Source organism: Periplaneta americana, chromosome 4 (assembly GCF_040183065.1).
Source record: "Periplaneta americana isolate PAMFEO1 chromosome 4, P.americana_PAMFEO1_priV1, whole genome shotgun sequence".
NCBI lineage: Eukaryota > Metazoa > Arthropoda > Insecta > Blattodea > Blattidae > Periplaneta > Periplaneta americana.
The window spans coordinates 30,074,791-30,083,036 of record NC_091120.1 but is presented as its reverse complement, the minus strand read 5'-3'; positions in this window follow the sequence as shown (position 1 = coordinate 30,083,036).

Sequence of the window (8,246 nt, the reverse complement as noted above, 5' to 3'; positions counted from 1 at the left end):
TTGGCTATACACTATCACCTTATGATGAAGTAGATATTGCTGAAAAAATATGTAAATATAATAAAACAATGGGGATCATTAATAAAATCATGAAACCCTCACTAGTACAAAGACACACAAGAATAGGCTTGTATAAAACCTTAGCACAGCCAGTATTAAGCTATGGTAGCGAAGCATGGACTGTGAAGAATAAAGATGTCAGTAGAATAACAGCAAGTGAGATGAGGTTTATGAGAGCAACAGCTGGATATACTCGCTGGGATCATAAAAAAAATGAGGACCTAATGCAAGAACTTCAAATAGAACCCATTATGCAGTTCATCAGCAAATATCAACTTCAGTGGAAGGGTCATCTCGAACGAATGAATCGATGCAGAATTCCAAAAGCACTGCTTCATTACCATCCATATGGCAAAAGATCTCTAGGCCGTCCAAAGAAGAGATGGACTGAAAATTCTAGTTTGAGACCGTAACAGGCCACTTGGCCCAATACTTGTTAGGAAGATGATGATGATGACGATGGAAAATGGATTTAAAAAAATCCTCAACTTTATTGCATTTTACCATTCGACAGGCATATTCTCCATAGCTAAAGCTGCAGCTTGATGAATTGTACTGTGTTGCACTGCACGAGCACAATTGTGTGTGTTGCTTCATCAATTTTACTCTCTACAGTAGGTAAATTAGCCTACAACACCAGAAGCCATGACATCAGGAATTCCAAGATGGGTTTTTACGTCTTCACTTTACACCAAATGCTCTCGACTGGATTTAACATTGGAGAATAAGGTGCCAACTGTAACTCCTAAAATACAAATGATAGTTTCTGAAATACAATTGATGTTTTCTGAAATACGAATGATACTATCTGAAATTAAATTGACAAATCTGAAATACAATTGATACTATCTAAAACTGAATTGACTAATCTGAAATACAAATGAAAAATCTGAAATACAATCGATATTTTCTGAAATACAACTGGAAAAGGTGTAGTTAAAAATGTAAATCAATTACAATAACGACAAGTAAAAAAAAGTTGCCCACTAAAAAGTGAACGAATTCTCTGCGAAAACCATGTTTTTATAATGCAATTCTATTTTGGATGCGAAAGGGAAATGAAACAGCAGACTTTTTTGTTCATCTACCTGATGAGCTAATCGGCGCAAAGATTTTTTAGGGCTTTGTTCTAAATCGAAAATCTATTTTGTCTTAATTTTTCCTCTGTTAAGACCATTTATTCACTTTAGGCTTCTTAATTTGAACAGAGTCTATCTCGTTACATTTTTTTCACGAGTCTGTATATTATTGTTCTTATCTAGCTCAAGAAAATAGGAAAATTTATATTGGTATCTTTAGAGACAGATTTTTCACGAAAGATAAATGCGTTGATCTGCAGTTCAGGAGCAGAAGTGGGATCTATTTCAAAAGCAAACAGAACCATAATATCCGAGAGCATATAGGGGCTCACAGTTGATGGGTTTCCTTGAAGTGCAGCAGCATTTTGTTTCGCCCACTCTATATTTTCCAATTAATAATATCGTAAGATATATTTTACTAGACGAGAAAAGAGACAAATCATAAACATCAACAAAATCAATAGACAATGAGTAGGGACACCTGATTTTTGCGAATTATTTTTTCACGAATTTCTGCTAATTGAGTCAGAGTGTTCATATTTTCACGTTAAGCACGAGACTTGTTCTGTAGACACATTTTATGATCGCAATTTGTCGCGAATTTTGCTAGTTTTTTTTTTTTTCTTTTTTTGCGTTGAACCCGATTATTTTATGAATATTGTTGAATCTTACATTCATCGGTCACGAAATTCCATTATTTTAAATAACTGATTAAATGGCGATCTTATTCGTGTTAATTATGTAAGCATGTGCGGCTTACAGCTGTTTCGGTGCTATTCGACACCATCCTCAGAGCCTACTAGATCTCAGCGCTATCTGAACTTCGCTGCCTGTTGTGTGTGTGCGTTCGTGTGATGAAGAGTTGTGTCAAATAGTGTGTGTATTCTGAAATTGATCTGTGTGTTGAGAATTTGAATATGATCCATTAATTTATTTTCGACAATGAAACATTCAGAATAAGTAAGAAAATGGGCTTTTCTTTCATATATTTTTATATGTGGAAATCGTGGCTGCTCAGCTGTGAAATATAAAAATCTGTGTATCCAATGGTTAGGTTCGTTACACTCTAACACAATAAGAAGAAATGTGTAAGAGTTACTTACCACAATTTTAGCAGGAGTACACAACGAAGACGAAAGAATGACGCATTTTGATTCTTTGGCAGATGAGCGCCTGTCATAATGTGCAAATGAACAGTAAGTGATTTCCATGTTTAGACAAACTTTTTCTTCACAATTTACACGTTTAAATTTAAATACTGGTAGTAAGTAGACAGTAGTAAGGGAAGAAAATGAAGCTGAAAGGATTCCTTGTAGAAGACATTAAAACAGCACAGTTCAGATGGTTTGACCATGTAAAAAGGATGACAGAAGACAGATTACCGAAAAAGATTTATGAATAGATTCCGACGGGAAGAAGAAAGAGAGGAAGACCGAACTTAACCTTGACAGAGGGAATAATTGGAACATTGAGTGAGAGAGGTTTAGAGGTGGGAGATTGGGAGAATAGAAATGAGTGACGAGTGGCTATAAATGGTTACAAGAAGATGTCGGAGACATTGTAAACCTGTGATATAATAATAATAATAATAATTTTTATATATATATATATATATATATATCAAACGACGTATTTCTGAGCTTTTTTTGAGCTTTTTTTTTTTTTTTTTTTTGCTAAAAATTATATAGAAGTAATGGACATAAGAATTTCATTGATATTGACTCTATTCTGATTTTACCTAAACAAAGAAACCTTTCTTACTCTGTTTTCTTATACGACAGTATTGTATTGCTCCATTACTAAGTATGAAGTGATTACTCTACACCCTGCAATATTTGAAGCTGGACTTCCAGAATTGAAGAAAGGTAAGAGATTCGCTTTATATCACTTTTCATGTTTTTTTTTTTTACTTCTGTAGACACATAAAGAAGTTTTTTTTCAGGATTAATATCATAAATGATAGAGACAAGGGAGATAAAAAAAAATTGTTACTCCTTTTATATATATTGGCAAAATGAATGACTGATGGGACACTGGAACATATTATGGTCAACCTACTCATCGGTGACGCCAATAAGTCATCGCTCGTGAGGCAACTAATCCAGGAGATATTGGGGTATGGTGGCCAGTTAATTTTTCCCTTCATTCCTTACATCGCTGACTAGCAACATAATATTATAATATAAATTTAGCTTCCCTTATGAAAAGGTTGCCAGATTTGACAAAGCGTATTACATATAATTTGGAAACACACCTAAAAGGTAAAATGATTACATTTAAAACGGTTAGGGAATCGAATATACAAAATGTCAGAAAAATTTACACCTAAGTAGCGTTTGTGCTCATTTACAGTTAAGAAAGGGGGGAAAAAATATCATCAGATATACCGCGAGAAAAATAATAGTACGGATTTATTGGGATTGATATCTAAACCAATTAACAGCCATCGGTTAAGATAACTTGAAATTTCCATTATCACTCCCATACAAATGATTTCTCAATATCTGAACCGATCCTTTGAGGGCACTAATGGCTATTTCCTTCACAATGCTGTGTGTTAGCCCCACATTAATCAGATTTCAGATGTGTACAAACAGTTCTTCCTCTGACATATTATATCAATTATTATACAAATAAAAGCTCTTGTAGCTTTATAACATAATAGCCTAATTCCATAAGATTTGTATTTATTTCTATTTTGAGATTCCAATTTTTCAGCAGTCCCTCAGCTCTATAACAAAAATGGAACAATTTTTCCTTGAAATTATTAAAAAATGGAAATAATTGATTAAATTGCGATCTTACTCGTGTTAATTATGTAAGATCGCAATTTAATCAATTATTTATATTCAAGTGGTAAAAGTAGTGTACGAAAGATTCAAAAATGGAAAGTCTTGGTATTGTTGTTGTTATTATTATTATTATTATTATTATTATTATTATTATTATTATTGCTTGGATCCTTACGAGGTGCGTTTGAAAAGTTCGTGGCCTGACACTCAGGTGGCAATGAAAAGGTGTCAACAATACCGCCATTGTTAGCGGCCATTCTATATTAGTTCAAGCACGAAAAATTATAATCTTCTGTTGACTACATTTAGTGTAATTTAATTTTCAAGTTAGTGCGCCGAACAGATTGGCAAAAATATAAAATATCGAGTTTCGTGTTGTCAGTAAATATTTCTTAAAAAAAAAAAAAAAAAAAAAGGGAACGAGTTCAAAAAACGTTAAAGCTGAAATGGGCGGCACTATTTAAACATGGTCGAGAGAGTGGAAGACAACTCGCAGTGGACGTCCAGTAACAAAAAACAAGTAAAAAAATCGTAGACAAAAATCCACGATTGTCGACTGAAAGTGAGGGAAATTAGCGAGGTTATGCATATCTCAACTGAAACGGGTAGTCAGTGTCTTGGGCATCTCCAAAGTTTCCGCAAAGTGAGTTCCGCGTCTGTTAACACCGGAATAAAGCATAGCCTATCCGATGTCAAATTTCGAGGGATTGTCTGGCTCGATTCGAGAAAAATACGCCCAATTTTTAGGCGATTTGTGACCACTGATGAAATCTGGATTCAGTACTACATATATCAGAGACAAATCAGCAGTCGAAACAATAAAAGCACAGTGATTATACGCCTCCAAAGAAAGCAGAAGCTGTTTAATCGACTGGGAAAATCATAGCATCCATGTTGTACGATTCTAAGGGGATAATCATGATTGCTTATCTAGCAAAGGGGAGAACAGTAACCGGAGAATATTATTCAAATCTGCAGAATCTAAAAGGGAAAATTCGTGACGAATAGGCCGGGTATGGCCAAGAAGGAAGTGCTGTTTTATCACGACAATGTACCTGCTCACACGTATGCAATCGCGGTTGCTAAACTACACGAACTAAGGTTCGAATTGTTGCCGCAACTTCCCACCTCCCCTACTTACCAGATCTCGTACCCTCCGAATTCTTTCTTTTCCAAAAACTAAAAACTCATTTGACTGGGAAGAAATTTTCGTCAAATGAAGAGGTTATCGCAGTAGCAGACGGCTTGTTGTAAACAAGGAGGGTATAACAGCTTTGCAACGCCGGTGAACCAAGAGTGTGAATCGCTGGGAGAATTTAGGGGATTATGTTGAGAAATAAGATTGTTTTACAATAATCCTAGTTTAATTTCTATGTCAGACTGTGAACTTTTCAAATAACCCTCATAGAACCTGTCGCGATTTCATCTTCAACTTATTCTAGGTCTGCCAATATCGCTTTTTCATTTAGTTCATAATTGGAGACTCCAATTGGCGGTTCCTCGGGGAAAGGAAGGGAGGAACGTCCTTCTCACATTTTTCTTCTTTTGAAAGTAAATACCAAATAAAATATGTGCCTTGAAATTCGATGAAGATTCGATAATTTTTAAGTTCACAGCTATAAGAAAATCTCGGTTGATCGCGTATTAAACGACGCGTTCTCATGTGCTGCTCGAAAACTGTAAGAAGAATGCGAGATTGTTTGTGAGGAGGAAAATCAATCCTTTCCTCCTTTACTGCAGTTAACACACATAGACAACAGCGCACTAGCGGCCAGAGAAAGAAGCAGAGTTGTAAAGCAAGTAAATGAACTGACAGGGAGGAGATCCTCCTCTGATTCTGCGCATGGGCGAGAAATAGTGTAGCAGACAGAAACCGACTGGTCGTGCATCAAGCCAGAGTCCTCGGATGTAGCAGAGTAGCGCAATCACCGAGTCGGCCGCCATTGTTATTCCTTTTCAACACGTATGGGATAGGAATATTTAAAGTAAAACTTAGATATTTTTAATTTGAAGGAAAGAAACTTCAAAAGGATATTCGTATATTTCAGAACATTATTGTCAGTCAACATACAAATGTACAAAAAACCTCATTTAATAATATTAGTATTACAGTATAAATATGCATTTAAGCGTTTAATACATTCCTTCATATAGGCCTACATCACAATTATAGGTATTACAGCAGCAGCATGAACTTAATAAATTACAAGCAATAAATGAAAACAACAATGTTACGTGTAAGTAGCTACTCTCTTCGAACACGTGTGATGCTGTAGTGTGTGCGAAAATGTTGCGAAGTTGTGAATTTCCCTGTAATTGTTAATTTGTGCAATTATTCAACAATGAATGGAAGTGAAAACATTATATTTTGGACAATTTAAGAAACTCAGTTTACAAGAACAGATTATTGCTATGCAAAAGGGAAGGCCAACCTCAAAAACTACCTGGTCTTACATGTATGCATGTAGGCTAATGTATAGCATGTTTATTTCAAGAAAGTGTCATTTCGTACTGTTAATTTCTTTCCTCCTCTTAAAAAATATGCAGGAGCCGCCACTGATTGGAGTTCTGTTCGGGACAAAGTATCTTTTTCGCCAGATTGTGGGCCTGTGTTCAGTTTTGTTGGTATTTATGAATGGCAAGTATTTCAAAATCTGCTTTTATTTTACAAATTTTAATTTCATCTTCTCTTGTGCACAAATTCACCAAACATAAGAATTTCATTCTGCTGAGATGTTTTTTTTAATCCGTGGCGTCACAGCTCTTGAAGGGCCCAGACCGACCAGCCGACAGCTGTCTCACGTTCACATGCCGAAGCAGAGGTGGACGATCATCCAACCAGAATGGAGGTATCGTGTGGTTAGCACGATGATCCCCCAAGCCGTTATACTGGCTTTCGCAACCGGATTTCGCTACTTATCGTAGCTCCCCAAGTGCATCACGATGCTGGGTGGGCACCAGTCCCACACACTGGCCGAAATTTCATGAGAAAATTTCTTACCCCATGAGAACTCGAATCAGCGCGCATTCCGTAACGCGAATCCTAGGCAGGCTGCCTTAGACTACGGCGCGGGATTGAGATGTTTTTGCTTTATTCTATTTTCTTATTTCTAAGATCCTGAACCATAAAGAAATGCCGACACTGCACTAATATTTTCTGCAATTTTAATTTCATCTTTTTTGTTGTTTTATTTATTAAAATGTATAGATAATTTTGTTTTCCTATAGATACCGGTACGGCACTTTCGAACTTCGTTATTCTATGTCATATCTTTTTGTTGGTAGGCCTTTTGAAATATATATATATATATATATATATATATATATATATATATATATATAACTTTGAAACCATTGTGTCAAATCTATCTCAATAAATAGACCACTATTATTTAAAATATATTTTCTGCAAATGGAGGGTAGGCCGTTAGACCTATTAACTTGACACCCAAACATAGATCCCAGACGTCCCTATTTTGGCGGGATTACCGATTTTAAGAAAGAACTTTGTCTCGTATCCTGCCTATATAAATCCCTAATGGAATTCCTCTTTATCTATTCCGGCTTGGTGTTACCTTACCCGCCAACAAAAGATCGTGACGCCTGCTGTACCATTGTTAAGTCTGGCGAACACGGAATTAAAATCAAATCCATTTTCAATAGCTATGGTGTGTTACCAATAGTTTACACTTTACAGTCATGACTTCTCCTAAAAGAAAGTAGCTACGTGATTTCAGATACCAGCGTGTTAAAAAGTGAAATTTAATTTCTCATTTTGAAGTTAATAAAGCGAGATATCCTGTAGGCCAATGGCTGTATATTGCATAAGAATGGTTCGTCTGTAAATAATAAGAGTAGAGAAAAGGGAAAACACATTTGTCAAATACGCACAAATAATCACTTGTTGCTAAATCACTATTAATATTTTCCTCGAAAATGTGCTTGGTAACAAAGATCTGGTACAGATGCTTCCATGAAAAGAAAGAGTATTTTCGCTTGTGAACACTTTATGGACGGATGTGAGGAATTTGCTGGTGTTCATAACGTCATAGCGAAATACATTATGAAAATGAACATCATTTTCGTGATTACACATGTACTGGTACCAAAGTTCAGGAGATTTTCGTGCATAATTGTAAGATAATTTCCCAGATTCATGATTCTACCCAACCCCTACATCGGTGCAGAAATAAACCCTGACAGACTCCGTTAAGTTACACCACAGTCTAGTATTATAGTCGCGAAGCTCAATACGTAGTAAATATGCAAACATTACGTAGTTGCTCACCACTAGGGTCGCTAATATCGCCTCATT